The 25,929-nt window shown below is 39.1% G+C and overlaps 1 protein-coding gene and 1 pseudogene across 8 annotated transcripts in view; one reads left to right on the top strand and one right to left on the bottom strand.

The window, feature by feature from the left end:
- ABL2 (ABL proto-oncogene 2, non-receptor tyrosine kinase) overlaps positions 1 to 25,929 on the bottom strand; it is a 119,199-nt gene that overhangs the window by 52,786 nt on the left and 40,484 nt on the right. Inside the window, exon 1 of one of the 8 annotated variants that reach the window (XM_064276582.1) lies at positions 2,346 to 24,318. The exons of 5 other annotated variants lie outside the window; for them this stretch is intronic. The gene's annotated coding sequence lies outside the window, so the exon portion shown is untranslated. Of the gene's footprint in view, positions 1 to 2,345; positions 24,319 to 25,929 lie in introns of those variants that run through there. 2 more of the 8 variants (XM_064276584.1, XM_064276587.1) reach the window with 2 other exon arrangements.
- On the top strand, positions 1,436 to 2,504 carry LOC104846002 (small ribosomal subunit protein uS5-like; annotated as a pseudogene).

Here is a 25,929-nt window from a genome sequence, read left to right as displayed (position 1 = left end):
ATAAATTTTTGAGTGAGAAACTAATTTGTGCTGTAAACTTTACCTAAAGCACATAAAAATTTAGAATATATATAGTTTTAATTCTAACCAACTCTACAGAAAAACTTGGTAACAAAGGCAGATTATTTTAGTCATTGTGACCAGACATTAAACAATGCCTTCCTTTAAAAAAAAGCATAATACAAAACCCCAACACAGTTGTATTTGAGAATAACAAAGAATTATATGGAAAGTGGGAACTTTAATAATTTGAATTGGCATTAATATAAATTCTCATTCACTCAAAAAAAATTGAACAACTACTCTGTCCAAGGGGCTACAGTTCTGATTTATCACGACTGGTGAATGGCTCTAAAAACTGCTGACAATCTATGCAGGGTCACACTGATAATAACATATACCACATTTTGGACCCTACTTACAGCAGGGTTTTACTATTTGCTCGATACTATAGGGTAGCAAAAGATTCCTAGTGGTGCAGTGGTTAAGCACTCGGCTGCAAACTGAAAGGTTGGGAGATTCAAACCCAACAGATGCTCCTTGGGAGAAAGATGTAGCAATCTGCTTCCATAAAGATTACAGCCTTAGAAACGCTTTGGGGCAGTTCTACTCTATTCTATAGGGTCGCTAAGAGTCAGAATTGACTTGAGGGCAACAGGTATGGGGATACAAAGATTTAAAGATATACAGGCCCTGCTCTCGAGGAGTTTAAAGTCTAACTTAGAAATCTGGTTAAAATAAGTTCATTTTATACTGTTATGAAATAAAGTGTATCTACTTAACTATGCCACACTTAGGTACAAAGAAATAGAAATAAAATTCTGTAAAGAACTCTGTGAAACTTCAAAGAATGGGTTTTCATGGTCATGTTTTCACATACCCAAAAAACTCCTGCAAAATTTTTCTCATTTCTGAATAAGAACAATCAAATCATTGATGGGAGGAAAAAAAAAAAAAAAAAAAATGCAAGCCTGACTAACATTGTTAGGAACACAGATGTTCCTTTTTGATTTATGTGATAGTTTCCCAAGAAAAAGACAAATCACAATGGAGACCACAAATAAATACCTTTCTCCTCACTAAAACTAATCCGCAGAGCTAGAGCCTAAAATAATTCATGGCCAATAATTCACCTGAAAAATCATAATAGGCTATCAGCATTTTCAAATAGCAAAGACTAGAAATAAAAGTTGGTATACACTTTAAGAAACAGTAATCAGGTCTGGTCCTAGAGAAGATTCCAAAGTCAGCCTTGACCAGCACCCTCCTTTCCTAACCTCTCTTAATCTGCCCTATTGTCTCCTAAGGACTTTAACCCCTCATGATACTCCTGCCACTCTCTGTATGTACATACACGCTGTTCCAAACCAGCCTGTTTTCTACCTAAAGGACTCAAGTGATTTTATCTCTGACTCAAAGGTAGAAATAGGGGTAGGGGAGGGCAGATTTCAGTTTACTCAGAAGGTATAAAAGGTTGTGGGTGTTCACTTTCAGGTCCAGAACTGTGCTTTAGAGCTTTAGTATGATTATCTGGTAATAAACTTGTATTAGGATGTTAATGGCAATGAATTTAACGTCCCCCCCCCACCCCCCGGCAAAGAAATAGTTAAAAATAAATGCCTGATGATGCTGGTGAAGAAAAATGGCCCAAGCACCTGGGGACCCTGGGATGGGAGGCCCCACCTGCTTCCCCCGAGGCTTTAGAAGCAGCATCCAGGACCAGGGTGGTGGCTATAATCTGGGCCGAGGCTGCAAGGCTGACGGAGGCAAGGCTGGGGACAAGAAGTGGCTCCTGGTCACCAAGCTGGACCAGATCAAGGACATGAAGATCAACTTCCTGGGGGAGTGCTATCTCTTCTCCCTGCCCATCAAGGAGTCTGAGACCATTGACTAATTTCCTGGAGATGTCCCTAAATTAAGGACAAGGTTTTGAAACTCATACCAGCTCAAAAGCAGATGCATGCTGGCCAATGGACCAGGCTCAAGGCATTCAGTGCCATCAGGACTACAATGGCCACATCGGCCTGGGCGTTAAGTGCTCCAAGGAGGTGGCCCCCATCATCCTGGCCAAGCTCTCCATCATCCCTGTGCAGTGACTGGGGGAGCAAGATCAGTGAGCCCCACGCTGCTCCTTGCAAGGCAACAGCCACTGGTGCTCTGTGTTGGTGGGCCTCATCCCAGGGCCCAGAGGCACCAGCATCATCATCTCTGCCCGGTGCCCAAGAAGCTCCTGCTGGTGGCCAGCACTGAGGGCTACTATACCTCAGTGAGGGGCTGCACTGCCACTGTGGGAACTTCGCCAAGGCCACCTTTGATGCCATAACCAAAACCTACAGCGATCTCACCTCAGACCTCTGGAAAGAGATCTGTTCACCAAGTCTGCCTCCCAGGAATTCACTGAACACCTTGTATAAACCCACACCAGAGTCTTTGAGCAGAGGACCCAGGCTCCAGCAGTGGCCATTACACAGTGGTTTCTATTCAAGAAAAATGAAGTGTATTAATTAAACCTGAAAAAAAAAAAATGCCACCCCCTCTCCCAAAATAAAATAATAAATGCCTCAAAGGAAGAATTTTAAGCATTAACAAGTAGGCAGGGAGACATTGCTGGTGCTTTTAAATTATGCCATGGTCGGTTATCCTATCACTTATTATAAATACACATGGGCTAGCTCTGTTTTAAATCTGGCCTAAAAGTAAGCAAATGTCTTCTGAAGATACTAAATTAAGTATCTAAATGTCCAGCAAAAATATTACAGAGGACTGTGCATTGTAAAGTATGGGTATAACAAGCTCTGTCTGGACATTTCAAAACTATTAAAAATCATAACGTATAAAGAAAATTTTAGATTAAAAAAAAAAAACATATGCGTATTTACATTACACAACAGTTTTAGGATTCTTCCAAAGCCATCGAGAAATATTTTGAAACTTAGGGTGGTAACGGGGAGAGTCCTGACACATTGTGGGGACTGCAACCAATGTCACGGAACAATCTGTATATAAACTATTGAATGAGAAACCAATTTGCTCTGTCAACCTTCACCTAAAGCACAATGAAAAATAATTTGGGACGTATGTTCTAGGAAATAGCTCATACAATTATAGTGACATAGCAAAAATTTTTGAAGCTAGAATGGCTTTTTAATGGCATTTTAGAAACAACATAGCCCTTTACTTTGCTCAAAATAGTATCAAGAGTAGAGAACCTACAGATCAAAAAAGAGTTAAGATACATATCAATTACATTATATATCATACTGTTAAATATTACATTACCCAGCCCAGTACCCAATCACATTAATATGAAATATATCATTGTGATGTGGATACTAATTACCTGGATACTAATTCAAACACACTCAACAAAAAAAAAAATGAAATTTGAACACTGACTGGCTATGTGATATAAAAAAGCTGAACAATTCTTTTTTTATACTCAAATATGATACTTCTTGCAAGGAAAATGATTTTAAATACACTAGTAAACTAGCATTTTTAATAGGATTTTACCTTATTAATAAATACATCAAATTTTAAGTAAGCAGATTAAAAAAAAAGGTACCCAGTGCCGTTGAATCACCACTTTTTATGTATATGCCTTATAAGCAGCTAAAAAGCCTCCCTTCACTCCCAACAGGCTCTCTTCTTTTGTCTCCCTCTGACTTTTCCACACCCAATCGCTCAGGCTCTGGAAACCCGGGTGGCGTAGTGGTTAAGAGCTACGGCTGCTAACCAAAAAGGTCTGCAGTTTGAATCCACCAGATGGTCCCTGGAAACCCTGTGGGGCAGTTCTACTCTGTCCTATAGGGTCACTATGAGTCGGAATCAACTGGATGGCAACAGGCTGGGGTTTTTTTTGGACTCTGCAGGCCCTGGGAACATTTTCATTCCCCTACTTCCTCTGTTGTTGTTGTTAGATGCCACTGAGTCAGTTCTGACTCATAGTGACCCTATGTACAACAGAACGAAGCACTGCCCAGTCCTGTGCCATCCTAACAATTGTTATGCTTGAGCCCATCGTTGCAGCCACTGTATCAATCTATCTCATTGATGGTCTTCCTTTTCTTTGCTAACCCTCTACTTTACCAAGCATGATGTTGTTCTCCAGGGACTGGTCCCTCCTGATAACATGTCCAAAGTATATGAGACGAAGTCTCACCCTCCTTGCTTCAAAGGAGTATTCTGGCTATACTTCTTCCAAGACAGACTTGTTCCTTCTTCTGGCAGTCCACGATACATTCAATATTCTTCGCCAATACCATAATTCAAAGGTATCAATTCTTCTTCGGTCTTCCTTATTTACACTTTCGCGTACAAATGAGGCAATTGAAAATACCATGGCTTGGGTCAGGTGCACCTTAGTTCTCAAAGTGACATCTTTGCTTTTCAACACTTTAAAGAGCTCTTTTGCACCAGATTTGCAATACATCATTTGATTTCTTGACTTCTATTTCCATGGGCATTGATTGTGGATCCAATCTACCTTCTCTACCTACAATATGTTATTATCGTCCTACCTCCATACCTTGGGTAAAGGAATGAGAGATCTCCCCACCTCCAACAGCTGCAGACTCACGATAAACCCAAAACCTTTCCAGTACTATAGTTCCTCTTTCATATTCTTCACTGATAACTCTATAGATCCTACCCTTGCACCCGGATGTACACATGGGAATGAGTTTGAAATACTTTTAAATATGTGTGTGTGTGTTCATTCACTCCACAGTGCAGTCTTAAAAGCTACAACTTTTTTTTATACCTGCTTAGCTTTCCTATTGTTCTAAGCAAAAAGAAAAAGGTGAGAAATATAAAAGGGAACTAATTCCTTGACCTCCTCTTAGTCTTTTACCCTTTGTTACTCTCTGGGAAATTTCTTAGAGCACCTTTTATTTCAAAGAGAGGAGAAAAGATAAGAGGTAGTTTTTTTTGTTTGTTTTTTGGCACAGTTGGGCAAAGTAGAAAACATACAGGGTCACAGCGGAAACAGGGAGTTGTGGATGCCAGTGCTAGAGAGAAAATAAAGAGGGGCAGGATGTTAGGCCAGGCTGACAGATGTCCAGCTAGCTCCTTTATCTTATTTCTCAGATCCCTTGAATGGGCCTTCTGTTACCAGCCCAGCCTCAGAACACAAAAGCCACCACCAGTGACCTGGAGCTGGTAGAGCCTAGACTTCCACTGCCAAGAATATTTCACAATAGTAAAAGCTTGGTAAACATCTGGTGGCTTTATTAGGTCAGTCTATGAGTACAGTTTGAAGCTACCTTAAAGAAATAAATTAGCTACCTGGAGGGTAGATTTGCGGGGAGGAGGGGGAAGACTGCTCTCCTTTTAGAAACTGGGCATTTAAATGGATGACCTTAAGGAGTAGACATCTAGCTTTTAATTTTAGTCTCCTAGCAGACTAGGAGATCTGTCTCAGGAGGTTTTTACTACTGTCTGGCATACCATTGTCTTGTAAGTCTAATAAACGGGAATATGAGCTCATGCCCCAGGCAGTGAGACTTACAGGCTGATGAAAGGGAATGATGAAGCAAACTAATAAAGGAGATTACAGGCTACACATATTCTTACCATAGTCTCTACAGTCAAAAGAGGTTATAAGAAGTTGATCGAAAATCAATTATCATTATTACCTATATGCATAAAAGATTTCTTAGAGTTCTAAGAGCATCTCACCTTGGGAGATAAAGGCAAATGTCTGACATATTCAAATGCTATTCAAGAAAACAAAAGTAATAAAGCTGTTATTAGCAACAGTTTTAGTTTTTATTATTGTTATATTTTCCTATCCTAAGAAATAATGCAGGCAGTTGAGCATTTATGAGAAGTAAAATTCTGCTTCTGATGTGCCAATTTAGGAGCAAGTGAATCAACAGAAAAATAAGCTTTAATTTAACACCCTAGCCTAGAGGAAGAGATGGACTAGTGAGGAGCAGGTTCTTGTTTCTGACAAGAATAAGGATTAAAAACACTAAGAGGACAGAGCCCTGGTTACAAGCGAGGCTGCTACACTAAGCATCCTGATTATTCCAAAGATGCCCAGAGATCCAACCCAACCCTTCTGGCTTCTGCCAAAGAGGCACAGAAACAGCCAACTCAAGTTCCAAGAATAGTCATGACATACCATCCCCTGCCAAGTACCGTCATCCTCAGGGAGGCTATCCTTTTTGAGTACCTTGCCCTGAGACTAAGGACAAAATTCAGAAGGGAAGTAAATTGTTAACACGGCTTCTTTCCTTATCCACTGAAACTCCGATAAATAAAAAGTTAAGTAACCTGGAATTTAATTGTAATTAATTCATTTAATTTAACTGCAATTAATTTAATTCACTGAGGAGGGGAGAATGGGCTAAAACCTTTCATAAATCTAAAAATGCAGGGGCTATCTGATAAACTGTAGGTACTAAAATTGATTTTTAAAATCTACATAAAAGGTAGCCCTCTACTTGCAAAGCTGACATAGACTTTGCATTAACAAGATACATAATCAATTTAAAAGTGTCTTTTTGGTCAGGAAATAGGGCTACTCATAATCTTCTCCCTGTTCATTCATTAGCAGCTAAGAGAAAATTCCCACTAAAACTTCTTTTCCTCCACTCATTATGGCCTATTGAAGCATCACAGCCTTCTAACAGAATGCCCGTAACATGGTGACGCAGGACTTCTGGCTTGGCAGAATCACCAATTCCCTACTCATTGTATGCGTCCTCTATGTAATACACTGTGGTATGTATTTGAGCTGTTACGCAAATATACTTGCACTATTTATCAGTAGGGATATAACTACATTGAATAGAATATACAAATTTTGGCAATAAATGGTTCAAGTTCCTACATGTCAAAATTTTACTCAAAAGAATAAATGTATTAAAAATAATAAATATATTAAAGCTTGTACTGACTTAAGCCCTTGCTCATATGCCAACTAAACACACCTCTATTCTTTCAGGCTGGAAATTGTCATTACTCTCGGTTCCTTTTTTTCTCCTTTACTTCAAGCTTTCTTTAAACATCTAGAGACAATTGTCTCTACGCAAATTGTGCTACTCTTTAAAACTGCCAGCTTTTTTATATGTTAGCTATTTCATTTAGTATGCTATTATATATGATATAACTGATGTGGAATAGTGTTTAGCCAGATCTTTTTGACACGGATTATGCAAAAGGCAACTTTCTGCCCAGTTTATGATTAAGTTAACCATAGATTTTTTAATACCCATAGTCCAAATTAATAAAATTAATTCTAAAAATTAATACATGATTTTTCAATATAGATATACCTGAAAAAGCCTTTGAAAAACTAACTTTTATAAAATGGTTCATATCTAACAAACAAGAACTAGAAGGCATTTGGATACTTGGGTACATTTGTATCCAGGCATTCAGAATCTCCCAGGCATAGAGAGTCTCCCACTGTATAGTTAAATTACTCTTTAAAAAAGGGGGGGACAGGGAGGCGGAGGGGGCAAAAGCACTGCAAGTGTGAGCACCATGGCAATTCACCTTAAGTACCAAGTCATAAATTTCAGAGACAGGAAAAACTTTATAGATTATCTAACTCAACCTCTACTTTCAAGGATAAGATAACTGAAATATAAAAACCGCAGTGACGAGACTCCCCAAGGTCATATAACTAGTTAACGACCACATAGGTGGAATTATCTCCTAAGAGTGAATCCCAAAAAGCTGATCTGCTGTGGGCAGGTAGCTCAGACATGCAGGAGGTAGCCTGCACTAGGAAAAAAAGTGATCAGAGATGTCCTCGATCCCAAAACCTAATTTATTAATTTAAAAATTTATCTAAATAAATTTGGATTTTCACACAATTGTTTATATAATAAATCTTCATAGTACTTAGATTCCTGCCCAAAAAAGCCAACATATTTTTAGTATGTTTATACTTACCTTGACTATTGTTTCACCTAAATGATTTCACAACTAAAATTAGGAACAGAGGGAATCAAAACTTACAGTAAAATGGTTAAGATTCTGGACTTTAAAAAGGAAGAACATCTAAAATACAGTCTTCTCATGGGAACAATAATGTATCACCCACTGACTAAGTCATTAATTCTAAGAAATACCCAGATTTTGACATCAGACTAGAAAAGAAAAGCAACGCTGATGAAAAGAGAGGGGAAATTAGGAAATGCAACTGTACTAACAATAGTTCCATCTTAAGAAGGAACGCAGCAGTAAAATGAGTCACCGGTTTAAACTGTACAAACTCAAGTGTCTGATCTAGAAGGGTAAGACTTACATAACCTTTTCTACTTAGTTAAAGCGAAGTCCGTAATTCTTGCTACCCAACATCCCAATCTCAGAATAAGCTAGTATACTTAATTTTAATAGTAAGCTATTATACTTATTATAATAGTAGTAAACATTATACTATTTAGGACTGTTATATATTCTCAGCATACCGATCATTTCATAAGTCAAGTTTCTATGCAATTTTCACCTTGGTAAGGCAAGGAAACAAAATTAAAAAATTTAGGACTATTCAATATATAACATTACGGTTAGAGCAACAGCTACTTCACTGGCTTTCTGAAAATACAAACTGCCTACGAAGAACAAGTTCACAGCTAGGAGTGCTAAAATGAATAAGACATGGTTCCTGGCCCTTAAGAACCTCACAAACTAGCGAGAGAAACAAAAGAATAAATCAGCTCTTATAACAGAGATGTGGCCTCAATGTTTTGTTTACCAAGTAGATAAAGTAGAAACGGTCTCCTGAAAGAAGATTCTTGGCCTGAGTCTTAAAGGAAAGAGTTAGCCATGGAATAAAAATTAGCATGTTAGCATGTAAAAAAAAAAAAAAAGCACAACTGCAATATATTCATTCATTCAAGAAATATTTCTTGACCGTCTACTATATGCCAGGCATAAACCATGTTTAGAGAACGGCATATGTTTTGGTATTGCTAGAGCCTAAGGAACACATACGGGAAAGGGCAGGCACCAGATTATGAATGCCTTGGATACTCTGCTAAGGAGTTTGGATCTCATCTTGATGATGGTAGGAAAGCAATGAAAGCTGTTCAGCAAGGAATTAACGAGATCAGAATTGTATACACCCTGTCATGGATTGAACTGTGGTCCTCAAAAATGTGTGTATCAATTTGGTTGTGCCATGATTTCCGGTATTGTGTGACTGCCCATCATTCTGTCATCTGCCGTGATTTTCTATTTGTAAATCCTGCCTCTATAATGCTAATGCGGGGGGATGGACAGCAGTTGCATTGATGAAGCAGGACTAAATCTATAGGACTGGATTGTGTTTTCAGCTGGTTTCTTTGGAGATATAAGACAGAAGCAAGCAGAAAGACAGGGGGACCTCATACCACCAAGAAACAAGAGCCAGGAGAACAGCTGGTCCTTTGGACCTGAGGTTCCTGCACGAAGAAGCTCCTAATCCAGGAGAATATTCATGAGAAGGACCTTCCTCCAGAGCCAACAATGACAGAAAGGCTACTCCTGGAGCTGATGCCCTGAATTTGGACTTTTAGCCTACTTTACTGTGAGGGGAAACCCTGGTGGCAGAGTGGTTAAATGCTACAGCTGCTAACCAAAAGGTAGGCAGTTTGAATCCAACAGGCATTCCTTGGAAACCCTGTGGGGCAGTTCTACTCCGTCCTATTGGGTCGCTATGAGTCAGAATTGACTAGACAGCAATGGGTTTTTTGGTGGTTACTGTGAGCAAATAAATTTCTTTGTTAAAGCCACCCACTTGTGGTATTTCTGTTGTAGCAGCACTAGATAACTAGATAACAGGGTTGTATCCTTTCACCATACCTATTCAATCTGTACTCTGAGCAAATAATCTCAGCAACTGGACTATATGAATAAGAACGAGGCATCAGGATTGGAGGAAGACTCATTAACAACCTGCATTATGCAGGTTAACACAACCTTGCTTGCTAAAAGTGAAGAGGACTTGAAGCACTTACTGATGAAGGTCAAAGACCACAGCCTTAAGTACGGTTTACACCCCAAAAAACATATAGAAAACAAAAATCCTCACAACTGGACCAATAAGCAACATCATGATAAAGAAAATACTCAAGTTGTCAAGGATTTCGTTTTACCTGGATCCACAATTAACACCTCCGGAAGCAGCAGTCAAGTAATCAAAAGACACATTGCATTGGGCAAATCTGCTCAAAAGACCTCTTTAAAGTGTTGAAAAGCAAAGATGTCACCTTGAAGACTAAGGTGCGCCTAACCCAAGCCATGATGTTTTCAATCACCTCCTATGCATACAAAAGCTGAATGATGAATAAAGAAGAACGAAGAAAGACTGATGCCTTTGAATTGTGGTTTTGGTGAAGAATACTGAGTATACCACGGACTGCCAAAAAGAACGAACAAATCTGTCTTGGAAGAAGTACAGCCAGGGTGCTCCTTAGAAGCAAAGATGGTGAGACTACATCTTACATACTTTGGACACGTTGTCAGGAGGGATCAGTCCCTGGAGAAGGACATCATGCTTAGTAAAGTAGAGGATCAGCCAAGAAGAGGAAGACCCTCATTAAGATGGACTGACACAGTGGCTGCAACAGTGGGCTTAAGCATAACAATGATTGTGAGGATGGCACAGGATTGGGCAGTGTTTCATTCTGTTGTGCATGGGGTCACTATGAGTCAGAACCAACTCCACGGCACCTAACAACAACAGATAACTAAAACAGAATTTGGTACCAAGAAGGTGGGGTGCTGCTCTAACAGATACCTAAAGTTTGGAAGCAGCTCTGAAACTGTGAATGGATAGAAGACTCAGAAGAAAGCGAGGAGAACTGTTAACAATGGAGAAGGCACAGACGGAGGGAAACAGCAGCAGAGGACCGGCAGCAGCAGAACCAGGAGGCTAGCACCAGACAGCACTGGAGCCAACCCATGGAGTGAGAGAGCTGACTGCCTGTGCACAGGAGGCTTCCTGGAGGAGTGGGGTGCCTCCAGGCACTTACTGGTGGAGCTACAGAACTTTGGAACACTTGCCCCAGCAGAGCAGATGTGGGCGTGAGGCCAAAGAACCAGGAAGCAGAAGTGACAAGAAACACAGAAGGCGGAGCTGCCTCAGTCTCAAAAGGCATCATGTCGACCTCTGGGGTTTCAAAGAGTGAGGCCATTGCCTCTGGTGTTTCTAAAGGTGGAGTCGCCACTCAGGTGGACTAGAATGGTGTGACTAAGTAAAGCCAAGGGAGCAGAGCTGCTGTCCCAGTTGGCATGGAAGGCAGAGCTGAAGCCCAGGGCCGAGGGGTCTCCACTCAGAATCCGGAGAGTGTAGCCAATATCTAGAGCCTGGAGGGCAGGGGGAAACCCTGGTGGTGTAGTGGTTAAGTGCTATGGCTGCTAACCAAGCGGTCGGCAGTTTGAATCCACAGGCGCTCCTTGGAAACTCTATGGGGCAGTTCTACTCTGTCCTATAGGGTCGCTATGAGTCAGAATTGACTCGATGGCAGTGGGTTTGGGGTTTTTTTTTTTGGAGGGCAAGGCGGTGTGTAAATGGTCTCAGGGAACAGAGGATTATTTTCAAAGCCTTGAGGGCTAATATAATGATTTCTGCTGACTTGCTTGGTGCCTGTTATCCCTTTTCTCCCTCCAGTTTTTCCCATTTGTAATGGAAATGTCTAGCTTGTGCCTGTTCTGCCATTGTACCTTTGGAAGCAGATAACTTGTATTCTAGATTTCACAGATGAAGAGGAATTTTTGAATTTTGGACTTGGAATTTTAGACTTTTGCTATGACATGATGGGGTGAATATGTTTTGCATGTTGCAAGGATGTGATTTTTGGAGGGCCAAAGAGTAGAATGTCATAGATTGAATTGCGTTCCCCAAAAATGTGTGTATCAATTTGGCTAGGCTCCAATTCCTGGTATTGTGTGACTGTCCACCATTTTGTCATCTGATGGGATTTTCCCATGTGCTGTAAATCCTGCCTCTATGATATTAACTTGAGGGGATGAGTAGCAGCTGTATTAATGAGGCAGGACTCAATCTACAGGATTAGACTGTGTCTTGTGCTGGTTTCTTTTGGGATATAAAAGAGAAAAGCGAGCAGAGACAGGGGGACCTCATACCACCAAGAAGGCAGTGCTGGGAGCATAGCCCATCCTTTGGACCCGAGGTTCCTGCACAGAGAAGCTCCCCGTCCAGGGGAATATTAACCAGAAGGACCGTCCTCCACAGCCAACAGAGAGAGAAAGCCATCCCCTGGAGCTGATGCCCTGAATTTGGACTTTTAGCCTACTTTACTGTGAGGAAATAAATTTCTCTGTTAAAGCCATCTACTTGCGGTATTTCTGTTACAGCAGCACTAGATAACTAAGACACACCCTGACTCAGGTTTTCCTATATATTTTCTCTGAGGAGCTGGCATGAAGGCTCCAGAGGGGAAGGAAGGAAGAAAGAAGTTGGTATGCCCTCATGTTCCACCAATATCACATGAGAGAGGATCAGCTGCTAAATTCTACCACCTCTCTACACCTTGTTCTGTCATCACAGACTCCATTCTAGTGGTTAAAAAGTTTCAGTACCAGTATTAGTAGGAGACAGAGTAGTGGTAGCGGAGAGGGGAGTTTCTCTAGCCAAAGGGGATAAAGGTCATCCCCAGGGAACTATAGGTAGTCCCCAAATTAGAACTTATTTGAGTTACAAGGAACTGCACTTAAGACCATCTGTTTTTTCGTACATCTTATCGTTAGTAATGTGTCCTACATACAGTGTTGCAGCACATAATTTCCTGATGTCACAGATATTCATATGTAATGTTTCCAAACCTCAAAGACAAATAAAGATTAGGTTTATAAAGACACTAATAATGAAATCTTAAAAAAAAAAAAAGGTATTTGGCTTACATCAGAACTGACTTACAACCGAGTCGCTGGAACAGAACCCCATCTTAAGGGAGGGACTACATGTACTCATATTTTAAACAGAATATTATGCCAACAAAATAAAACTAGAGCATGTTAAAATGTTACCTGAAATTTAGGCATACCATTTTTTTACTCTGATCAACATTAAAGATGGTAAATATTAGTTCACATCATATTAAATTATAATTTCTTCATTCTTCATTCACATTTAAAGAATGCTTTAAAGTCTGTCTCCACCCCCCCCCAAAGGAAGCTAAATAAGTAAGAATACAAAAAAAAAAAGCATGATGATGGTTATTTAATGGGGGACGGGGGGATCATATCCCAAATGGACATTATCCAATCATCCAATAGTTACCGCCCTATCCGAGAGGCTTGCAATGGTGCTCACTGCCACCATAAAGAATGCACATGGGTTTGGGCAGACACATTCTAACAGCACAGCTGTCTGCCCAGGCATGCTGCTGAAAGAATAGTACATTCCTACATGTCCTGTCGCCCACCCACCTTAAGCGCCCTTACAAAAAAGAGTTTTAAACAAAACGGTCATAATTAAGCCTCCTACTGTGTATGTGTGTTTTCATTAAAATCAGTTAGGTGACAATAGTAGCAATGAATTCCTCTAACATCACTCTTATCCCAAAGTTAGGAGGAAAATAATTTTGTACATGTATAAGTCTCAAAAGTCATGGCCTGAGATTACTATTCAGGTTCAAAGAGAGGGAAATAACAAGTCACTAACTTTTCAGAAAATTGATGTAGTATAGTAGAAAGAATGGGTACTGAGAATGAAAGTAATAGAGTCTGAGTCCTAGGTAGGTAGCCAACTTATTTGCTTTGCGACCACTGGGAAATTGCCCAACCTCTACAAGCTTCAGTTCTCTCATCTATAAAACATGAGTAATGATACTTACAATACCTACATCATAGGGCTGCTGTGAAGATCAAAGAACTAAATGTAACCCTACCTCAGTCACACAAACTAAAGTACCCTTGCAAGAATCTCAATTACCTGCAACCACTTTTGAATACCATTTTCTAACATTCTAGCTCATCCCTTCTAGTACATGAACTCTTACGATCATTCAACCCCATCAGGACCTCTAATCTACTGACTCAACTATCTTTTTCTCCCATCTCTCCTTACCCAGCTTAAGTTCCATTATTACCACTCGTACTTACTCTGCTTTTGCTTGGACATACTCACTTTGCAAAACCACAAGGCTGGTTAAATCCAACTCTGACTGTTCTCCACCTGAAATAAATGTAGCTAGGAAAAAAAACCCAATATGCAACCAAGCTGACTGGCCTCACTTTTAATTCATGACCTCTAACTTCAAACGGGAAACCCTGGTGTCATAGTAGTTAAGAGCTATGGCTGCTAACCAAAAGGACTGTAGTTCAAATCCACAAGTACTCCTTGGAAACTCTACTCTGTCCTATAGGGTCACTATGAGTTGGAATTGACTCGATGGCAACGGGTAGGGTAACTTCAAATGGGTCCTTAACATTGCCTACTACTCACACTTTAATTTCTAATCATTTACTCTCCCACTTCCCTGGATGACAATTACATGTTCTCTCTTCACAAGCATCTAATACCTCTGTACCCACCTCCTTTCTCACTGTCAGCTGATGACCTTGCTTAGAAAATTAAAGCAATTAGAAGAAAACTTCCAGGGATTACCAGCACTATATCCACCCATGATATCAGAATCTGCACCTATATGGTCTGCCTTTCTTCTTGTTATAATAAATGAACAACTGCTACCTCTAGTCAATACCTTCTCTCGTACACTAGCTCAACTTCTATCAAATGCAATGATATCAGCTCATTTCTTCTATATCATCAATTTCTCTTTCTCTGTACTGGTTCACTTGTATCACCAAATGAACACGCTGTAACTTCTCCCCTCACAAAAACTCTACTAGCAGAAACATTGCCAGGTTAAAAAGAACAGAGACAGTACCAAATGGAAAGAACTCTTTTGATCCCCACATTTCTATGAGCATGAAACAGGCTGAGAAAATGACTCAGATTCAAACACAGGCTATATTTTATAAAAAAGGAAGACACAAGAGGACAGAACAAAGAAGGTAAGAAGGGTGAAATAATTTTTACAAGGTTATAAAGCTAGTAAGTGGCATTTGAGCTAGAATTTGAATTCAGAAAGTCTACGTTCTTACTCAATATTCCTTATGTGCCAAGCACTTTACATAGAATCTTAAAGTCCTGAGAGGTAAGCACTAGTATTATACTCATGTTACAAACGAGGAAACTGAAACTTAGCTAGATTCAACAAAAAAATATTTATACTCTATTGAGAATTGAGAAGAAAATTTACAAACAGAAAAGATCAACAGGATATATATGTCACAATCATCTTTCTTAAGTGTTACAATATTACAAAAATATATTTGTTGTTGGGTGCTGTCAATACAGCTGGGTATGTCTGCCTCTGATTAGCATCAAACTTTGCTTGAAAAAGCAACTTCTTCACAAAGAACACACTTTAGTTATAAGCAGCTTTATTTTTTTTTCTTCACTTTGGCTGGAATCATTATATATATTAATTTATACGCCAATAGGCTGCTTTAGATTTCAACATTTATTGATAATATTAACAACCTCATTACTTCAGAGTTTGGGAAACGATGATTATTCTCTTGTTGGAAATTAATAAAGTCTGTTTCTACAAATCTGTAAGAAACTGGCTTGCTAAATTATAGTGTCTATAAGACTTTAGTGATAAAAGTTATTTAAAATAAAAAAAAAAACTAGCTTTAAAGATATTTCTCCATTCAATTTATTTAAACTAGTATGCAAATTAAAATGCTACTAAAACATGCTTAGCTACTTGTTAAACTGGGTGTCCTAAAGGTTCTTACCAGCAAAACAATGATGATCTACTTCCAATTATTTGTACCTCAAAAAAATAGGAATGAATGTCCTAAAATATTCCACAAGCCATACATCGTACAAAGTCAAACTGGTCTTTCTTTACAAAAAAACAAAAGGTATAATAAGCTTGTATTAATAAGAACACACATGAAAATCTGCTCTCTCTGCATAAAGTTCCTCCTGTAAAGAATTTAAAAAAATTTTTAATTGCCTTTTAAATCATCAACTTGAAACTTTTAATAACTTCTTTTTAAATCATATTTTAGGAAATCTAGACAACAACATTGAATTTATAAAAAGAGTAAATTATCCATCCCCTTCTTGGCTATGTTAGTATGTAATTTATTAGTTTTAGAATTCATGTCAGTATTCTTTTTGAGTGTGTATATGGCTTTGTTAGCCATTTCAAAGTGCTCCCTAAACTCTGAATCTGGCAATTCTTACTTAAAAATTTTCTTAAACTCTCAATATGCTGAGCTTTCCCTTTAACTTTCATTTTCTATTTCTCTTCCCCTTCCAACACTATTTATATTTTAGTGTGCTTTACCAGGTCCATTTTGCTTTTCTATTTCCTACATCTTTACCATGTTTAGTGTTCATATCTCCCTTATCCATGATTTCATTTTTTATTCAAAATGCCTCTATTCGCCCAGTTAGATATTAAGAGTTCTGAAATTCTCAAATTTCAGGTTATTTCCTATGTTGCACCTCCTTTCCACCATATCAAATATAGCAGGTTTGCTCACAAATTCAGGCACATTATTCCACCATTCTGAAAGTTTAAATTTTACATGTTGGCATTTTTATATTCCATTTATTTTCATCACTACCACCCTGTTTGCTTAAAGTCTATGGATTTTGCCTTTTAAAATACTTTAGCATTTTGATACATGCTGAAGAAACCAAAGCAGTTTCAAATTCTAAATGTCATCTAGTCAAATTGGAGAGGAAAAAGTAGCACCCAATATTTAATTTCTCAAAACTTTGCAACAGAGCATTTTTTAGAAGGCCTGAGAAAAAAATTAATTGCATGTTATAATATAACTTATATTAGAGTTCCTTTTCAGAATCTTACCATCTTTCTTCAACATGCAAGTGATACTCAGGGACACAAACAAATTTAAATCATTAGAGTTTAACTACAATGCCTAAAGTTAACATTTAAAAATATATTCATTATGAATTCACTTTTATTTCCTACCCTTGTTCTTCAAGAGTAAGTCAAATCTGGGGGCTGGAGCAGGGTGGGGAATAACTAAATTTGATAAAGCTCACTGTGTCTAGTACAGTCTTGATATACAGTGAAACCTGTGAGAGCCAGAACTCAACTGCCTTGTTTTTCAGGATCTCACACGTTTTCCGCCTTTGACAGTGTGCAGTCTTACCCCTTTTCTATCTCTCCTTTTAGTGGAAAATATTTGAGTTTTCCTTCTCTGACAAGCTTCTGCCTTACACAGGTTCCGGCTTTCACAGGTTTTACTGTACTGTGGCTAACTAGTCTCTCTGCTTTCACTCTTGCCTCCACAGAGCAGCCAGAGTGAGGTTTTTAAACCTACCCCCGACTCAGAATAAAATCCTATGTTAACTGGCTCCTCAGCTACTCCCTTTCACCCCCACACACTCCTCTTTTCCCTTCTATGTATCATCTCCTACCATTCTTCTCCTTGGTCATCCTTCTCCAGCCAGTCTAGTCTTCTCCACCATTCCAGAAGGATACATACCTCAGCTTTAAATATATTCTCATCTCCAGAATTTTGCCCTGTAAAAATGGTGTGGTGGAGGCATCTGTTCTCTAACTTCACCACGGGAAAGGAGAATCAAGATCAACAGCCCAAAGCTGATTTCCATGAGGCAGAGGTCAGACATACCTCCTCTCTCCTATCTGTATCAATTCTGACACCACCCGTCCCTCCCACGGCACTCCTGCTTCTCTGCTGGGTTCGATAAGTCATTGCAATGGCCACACAGAACTCTAAGACAATATTCACAATTATGTGGTTAATTAGAGAAGCAAGAGGTTACAATTAAGGTTCAGGAACGCTCAGGATACAGTTCTTTCATCAGGACAGCCTCTTTCCAGCCATGCTCGCAGGCACGCCTCTCTCTAGCCCCTCAGCCTCTGCCCTGCTCAGGCAAATGTTACAAAGCTCTTTTAGCCCCTGCCAATAAGTGCCCAGAGGCACCCTACTCAGCTTTCAGTGGACTAGCCAAGTCCCCTGCATAGTCTCTACTGCTGCCGTTTCTTTGCTACCACTTCTCACTGTCTTCAATGTTACAGCTCTCTCTTTCTCAGTCTCCTGGTTCCAGGAGCTTCTCAGTGAGGGGATCCTGGACGCAAAGGACATGCTCTGGTCTTGGCTCTCCTTCCTTGGTGGTGGGGGGATCTTCTCCCTGCTATGGAATTGGCTCTCTTTTAAGCCTAGCAGGATGGCAAAACTGACCAATCCCCTTGTTAGGGTTCCATATACCTTATTTGCACCATCCCACTTGGGTGGGAGTTATAAGACCATGGCAAGAAAGGCCATGCAAAAGTGCTCTATCATACCATATGCCCTTATGTTCCTCTCCCTGGAATGCTTTTCTCCCAAAACCCGCAAGTCTCACTCCAGATCACTCAACTCTCTCCTCAAGCATCACTCAACCAAAGGCTTTCTCTGACTATCCTATCCGAAACAGCACCTCCCCATCACTCTATTCCTTTACCCAGCTTTATTTTTCTTCCTAGAATTCATCACCACATGATATAGTAAGTAAATATTTAGTGTATCTCCGCCCACTACAATGTAATCTCCATGAAGGCAGGGACTTTAATTTCTTCACAACTTTATTCCCAGCACCAAGAAAGTACCTAATAGGTGCTCAATAATAAATGTTGAATAAATGAAAATTTAAAGCGTCTGATTCTAAAAACCATGTTGTCAACTTTAATTATTCATGCATGCCAAAGAGGTGCTTTAAATAATAAATGTTTAAAGTATATTTAAATTGGGAATATTGATTGCCTCTAGGGAAGATGCAGTACAATGGACAGTTTTTGTGTGGACTTTCTCACCATGGTCTTTTAATTCCCATCCAGGTGACTGGGCGGGGCATTGCAAATAGGGTAATTGTGACCCACCAAGGCGACTGGTCAATTTTGCCTTAAAACAGAGCCAATTCCAGAGCAGAGATAGGATCCTACCACCATCAAGGAAGAATAGCCAGGAGCTGAGGGCATGTCCTTTGGACCCGGGATCCATGTGCTGAAAAACTCCTGAAAGCAGCAGACAGAGAAAGAAAGAAGCCGTGGCAGAGAAAAGACAGCAGGAGATGGCGTGGTGGGCTTCCTGGTCTATGGAGTGAGAAAGCTGAGTGCCTTTGGGCGGGAGGCTTGCTGGCAGAGTGCATCTGGGACTTATTGGCAGAGCTAAAAGAGCTTTGTAATTCTTGCCCGAGCAGGGCAGAGGCCGAGGGACCAGACAGGCGTGCCTGCCAGCATGGCTGGGAAGAGGTTGTCCTGAGCATTCTATCCTGAGCGTTCCTGGACCTGAATTGTAACCTGTTACTTACCTAATAAACCCTATAATCATGAGTATTGTCTGTGAGTTCTGTATGGCCACTGCAATGAATTATTGAACCCAGCAGAGAAGTAGAGAGTGCCATGGAAGGGACAGATGGTGTCAGAATTGGTAAAGTTGGTGGACAGAGGAGGCATGTCTGACCTGTGCCTCATAGGAATCAGCCTTGGGCTGTTGATCTTGATTCTCCTTTCGCCTTGTAAAGAGAGAGAAGGTCAGACTCTGTCCCCAACCCATGCCGTTTTTACAGGAGAGAACTGGGTGGCTGAAGAGAGAGGGATAGGTAGATTAAATGTATAACTCTTAAAATTTGAACTAGATGTATTAACTCTCAAAACTGAACAAAATTTAAATGTTTATAGTAACAACAATGTGTGAATCACATTAACTTTCCAGTTCAATTCTACATTCTCAAAATGTGGAAAACTAATGGCAAAAATATAAGTTTTCCACTTTGTCCTGGGAGTTTTAATGTGATTCTTTGGAAATTTCTCAGAGCTCAAGAAGCTAAATATTCCCTCCTTAAATGTTCCTTTACTATTTTATCATATTAGATCTCAACTAGCGATCACCTTGCCACTAAGAAGCTGTTAGTGTTACATCCATGAGTTCATTCCCATAGAGAAAAAGTCATCCAACAGCAAGTACAATAATGTCTTTACTAACTAATTATGGGGTTGTGTGTCAAGGACATTGCTATCAGAAACCATGTCACCAAAAATAACAATAACAAAGAATGTTCCAGGACATGCTCCAGTATATGCAGAACTTAAGACCTTTTTTTTTTTTTTTTTTAAGACCTAGCCCTGGGAATGGGGTTGGGTGGGAAAGGGCTGAGAAACGAAAAGTAAAAGCAACTAACCACTCTCCATTCTAATCACAACTAACCAGCTGCCGTAGAGTTGATTTCAACTCATGGCGACCCCGTTTAATCACAGCTAGTCCCCCATTTGTGTTTGTTGTTTTTTGTTAGTCCCCCACTAAGGCAGGAAGTCACTCCCAGTTCTCTTGAAAAAGAGTACTCCTCTCAACTGACATGAAGGCCACATGAAAAAGGTCACTTTCAGAAGAGGAAAACCCAGAATGATAGTGATGAAATCCTATGCTAGACCTACCAATACTAGATCTAAGGGCCTTCCCAAGACTTTATATGTGTATTGTATCACAAAGGAAGAGAATCATAAAACCAGAATTAGAAAGAATAAGCACTGATTTCTGCCAGCTATTAGACTGTTTCACTTTTTAATTTTCAAATATAGATAATGCTGTATACTTAGATCTTTTCCAACTCTTCTATATCATTAGATGTTATATGACAATACGACAACTGTTATGGGTTGAATTGTGTCCCCCAAAAATACATGTTGTTAATCCTAACCCCTGTCTCTGTTCAGGCATCAAATATACATTTTGGAACCCTGGTGATGCAGTGGTTAAGATCTCGGCTGTTAACCAAAAAAAGTCTGCAGTTCAAATCCTTGGAAACCCAATGGGGGCAGTTCTACTCTATCCTATAGGGTTGCTATGAATCAGAATCGACTTGGTGGCAGCTGGTTTTTATACCTGTGGATGTAATCCTATTTGGGGATAGGGTTTTATTTGTTATGTTAATGAGGACACATCATTGTGGTGTGTTTTGACCCAATTACTTTTGAGATATAAAAGCAAAGATCGTGCACAAAAGCATGCAAGCAAGAATGGGGGAAAGATAGGTGCTGTGTGAGAACCAAGAAACACCAAGAAGAACATGAGAGAAGCTGAGACAAAGATTTTGCCCTAGAGCTGGCACCCTGAATTCAGACTTCTAGCCTCCTAAATTGTGAGAAAATAAATTCCTGTTTGTTTAAACCACCTAGTTGGGGGTATTTTTGTTACAACAGCACTAGATAACTAAGAAAACAAGCTTAATCCTTCTGTATGAAATCACTTTAACTATATACACACATTCCCCCATCATTTAAATAATCTCTATTAAAATCATCATAAAGTTTTCCCCCAAAATTACTAAGAAAGTTGATTTAGTGTTGTTTGAAATATAAAACAATTACTTCCTCAGTGGAACTTAGGGAGGAAATCTGACAATCAACTGGGAACTGCCATATAAAAATTAACAGTTTGGGCCCAAACAAAAGTACTATAAATGATCTGTATTTTGTTATGTTTTCTTTCTTTACGAAAAATATATTTTATTGCAAACAAATTATAAAAGAATAACAGTGTTAACTCTGCGACATTTTACCTTTCCCCTATAGCTAAAACATAACAAAATACGAACCAGTTAAATTTCACTTATTTATTAGTCATTGTATATAACTGGGAAGAACTTAACTACATCTCGTAGTTACAGAACTAGTTATGAAAAATGGCCCATACGAATACCCTGGTTCTCATTCTACCACAGACACGTACAGCTGGCATTTTGGCCATGCTACTTAGTCTTCCCTGTCCAGATGCACAACTGAAAGGTATAGTTATCCCAACCACTCTCTAGCTCTTGGCCAGTTTCATTAGTGAGATGGAGATAAACCTCAAAAAATTCAGTATCGAAATGTCAAAAGCAACCCTTCCACCCAAAACTGTTACGTCTATAATATCCTATAAAATTATCGCCCACTGTAATTAAAACAAATTCAGTAATTCCTGAATTATTTATCTTCACTGAACAAATACACTTGTTTTTTGTCTTATCCCTGTACCACACTGCCTGACTTTCCATTTTCCAAATCGTGTTGTTATAATGACACACTGTTTTGCCTATTTGCTTTACCTATAAATAGCAGAAATTAGGTGAATTGATGAGTTAAATCTGACAATTCACTTAACCTTTCAGTATCTGCATGCCAAGCAAAGAAAAAACGCATGCTATGCAGAAAAAATGTACACTCATATCACACAGAAGAAATTTTTTAAAAATGCGTTTGGGAAAGTAAATAAATTAAGAATAAAATTTTGGTAAAATAGGAAGTGTTTCCTGAAACATTAAGTCTGATACTCTTTTCCTAATAAATACAACGGCATAAATTCTTTTCTTGAGACTTTGCTATTTTAAAAATGGTACTCAACTTTTTAGGTATTTTTCTTTAAAGTATTAAGTCACGTTGCATTTTATCTACTTACATTACTAGAAAGAAACCAATATAATATTAAACTCTGTTGAATACCTTTGACAGCAGCATGAATTACCCTCTGCTTTTTATGTATCGAAGGTCCTATTTCAGGCTTCCAAGATAGATGTTTAGAACAGCATACATGATATAATGGAGAAAATTACAACAAACTCAAACCAAATATCAGCTTTTCTGACCGTCCAAGGAAGAACACAACTGATAAAATGAATGAGAACCATTATTTTCCTGTATCAAGAAAGAAAAAATATAATAACCAGTTTTTCCAAAGTGCTCAAGGAAGTGAGAGGCAACACCAACAAAATGGCCAAAGAAACACACTGTGAATCTCTGCACTTAAAAAGTGCAGCAAATTCTTCCTAAAGGTAAATATTATTGCCAAATTAGCAGCAGACCAGCCCTAAAATATATATATATATATTTTTTTAATATATATAAGCAAACAGAAAGCAGTAATTTTACTATATGAGAGATATTTTTACTCACTAGATTTTCTTCCTAAGTACTGGAGTATCCCCTAGTGGACTGATGAGGAACAGTTTTGTTTTGGTTTTTTTCCTTAGTAAGTTGACTTTCTCAAGTCTTTGATCTTAATAAATGCACTTACAAGCCTACCCAAAAAGTAGCTTTTTTCCCCCATGGCCAAGGCAAAATTAACACTGATTTTGGAAATCCTATAAGTTCTTTCACCCTGAATTCAATAGAGGTATACTGCGAGACAGAAACAAATCTGTTTCTTGATAAAACATTGTTCCCAGTGTTTCAAATATAACCTCTTTCAAGAATTTTGTTACTTAAGATGAGCATGAATTTAGAAATTTATCTAATAATTTCCTAATAACATAATTTAAAGAGAAGTTATTTCAGAAATTACTCAAACTAATTCACTGATCTAAATGTCAAAAATCAAATCATGAATATTAAGCAGTGTGCTTTCAAAGAGTCAAAAGTAAATGTGAGATACTACTGACGGGATTAAAAAAATTTTTTAACATACCATATAATTTCTGATAACATGTGGAATAAAAAAATTTTTTGAAGGCATCAACATCCGATTCACAAATAAAAACTAAAAACTGACTACTTCCTATCATCATCAGTAATCAAGAAAAATCTACTGAAGAATACCAGATAATATCAATCATGTATCACCACACTGAAAATGCTAGCATGCTTCCTCCATCCACATAGTGTATCTGGTACAGTCTCTCCACCCTTATCCACTGACCGATTTAATTCTTACTCATCCTTCAAATCTCAACTATTATCAACACTAAGCTCCCTGACTAGGTAAAATTCCCCTGTTGTTATCTCTCATAGCACTATGTATCTCACTTTTTACTGATTTATTTAAGTAATGGATGCTCATTTTACTTGAGAACTATTTAACCAAATCAAACCAGCTGCCAACAAGTTGATTCCAACTCATGGTGATCCCATGTGTTTCGGAGTAGAACTGTGTTCCATAGGGTTTTCATGGCTATGACTTTTCAGAAGCACATCACCAGGCCTTTCTTCCAAGGCACCTCTGAGTGGGTTCAAACCACTAACCTTTCCATAAGACCAGCGCTTAACTGTTTGCACCATCCAGGGACCCCCACCACCTACGCTCATCTAAAGACTTCACCAAAAGAGTAAAAAGACCACCTACAGACTGGGAAAGAATTTTCAGCTATGACATCTCAGACCAGCGCCTGATCTCTAAAATCTACATGATTCTGTCAAAACTCAACCACAAAAAGACAAACAACCCAATCAAGAAGTGGGCAAAGGATATGAACACGCACTTCACTAAAGAAGATATTCAGGCGGCTAACAGATACATGAGAAAATGCTCTCGATCATTAGCCATTAGAGAAATGCAAATTAAAACTACAATGAGATTCCATCTCACTCCAACAAGGCTGGCATTAATCCAAAAAACACAAAATAATAAATGTTGGAGAGGCTGCGGAGAGATTGGAACTCTTATACACTGCTGGTGGGAATGTAAAATGGTACAACCACTTTGGAAATCGATCTGGCGTTTTCTTAAAAAGTTAGAAATAGAACTACCATACAACCCAGAAATCCCACTCCTCGGAATATACCCTAGAGAAATAAAAGCCTTTACACAAACAGATATATGCACACCCATGTTTATTGCAGCTCTGTTTACAATAGCAAAAAGCTGGAAGCAACCAAGGTGTCCATCAACAGATGAATGGTTAAATAAATTATGGTATATTCACACAATGGAATGCTACGCATCAATAAAGAACAGTGACGAATCTGTGAAACATTTCATAACATGGAGGAACCTGGAAGGCATTATGCTGAGTGAAATTAGTCAGAGGCAAAAGGACAAATATTGTATAAGACCACTATTATAAGATCTTGAGAAATAGTATAAACTGAGAAGAACACATACTTTTGTGGTTACGAGGCGGGGAGGGAGAGGGTTATATACTGATTAGTTAGTAGATAAGAACTACTTTAGGTGAAGGGAAGGACAATACTCAATACACAGAAGGTCAGCTCAACTGGACTGGACCAAAAGCAAAGAAGTTTCTGGGATAAACTCAATGCTTCAAAGGTCAGCGGAGCAAGGCCGGGGGTTGGGGGATTATGGCTTAAGGGGACTTCTAAGTCAACTGGTAAAATAATTCTATTATGAAAACATTCTGCATCCCACTTTGAAATGTGGCGTCTGGGGTCTTAAATGCTAACAAGCGGCCATCTAAGATGCATCAATTGGTCTCAACCCACCTGGATCAAAGGAGAATGAAGAACACCAAGGTCACACAATAACTATGAGCCCAAGAGACAGAAAGGGCCACATGAACCAGAGACTTACATCATCCTGAGACCAGAAGAACTACATGGTGCCCGGCCACAATAGATGACTGCCCTGACAGGGAGCACAACAGAGAACCCCTGAGGGAGCAGGAGATCAGTGGGATGCAGTCCGCAAATTCTCATAAAAAGACCAGACTTGATGGTCTGACTGAGACTAGAGGAATCCTGGCGGTCATGGTCCCCAAACCTTCTGTTGGCCCAGGACAGGAACCATTCCCGAAGACAACTCATCAGACATGGAAGGGACTGGACAATGGGTTGGAGAGTGATGCTGATGAAGAGTGAGCTACTTGTATCTGGTGGACACTTGAGACTGTGTTGGCATCTCCTATCTGGAGGGCAGTTCTACTCTGTCCAATAGCGTTACTATGAGTCGGAATCTACTCAATGGCAGTGAATTTGGTTTGAGTTTATATCTAGTTACTTTATAATGAAAATGTAGAATAGTAAAGACAATTAGATTTATAAAACCAGCAGAAAGAAGCAACAGATTACCTATAGAAAAGACAATTATACCGACAGCTAACTTTTCAACAGAAACAGCAGAACCTGGGGATAATAACACATTGAAAAGGCTGAAATCAAAATAATCAGATATATCATTAAAGCTCTGCAACTAAAC

The sequence above is a fragment of the Loxodonta africana genome, chromosome 25 (assembly GCF_030014295.1).
Source record: "Loxodonta africana isolate mLoxAfr1 chromosome 25, mLoxAfr1.hap2, whole genome shotgun sequence".
Taxonomy (NCBI): domain Eukaryota; kingdom Metazoa; phylum Chordata; class Mammalia; order Proboscidea; family Elephantidae; genus Loxodonta; species Loxodonta africana.
The sequence above is the reverse complement of the archived record's forward strand: the minus strand, read 5'-3'. Positions and strand labels throughout refer to the sequence as shown.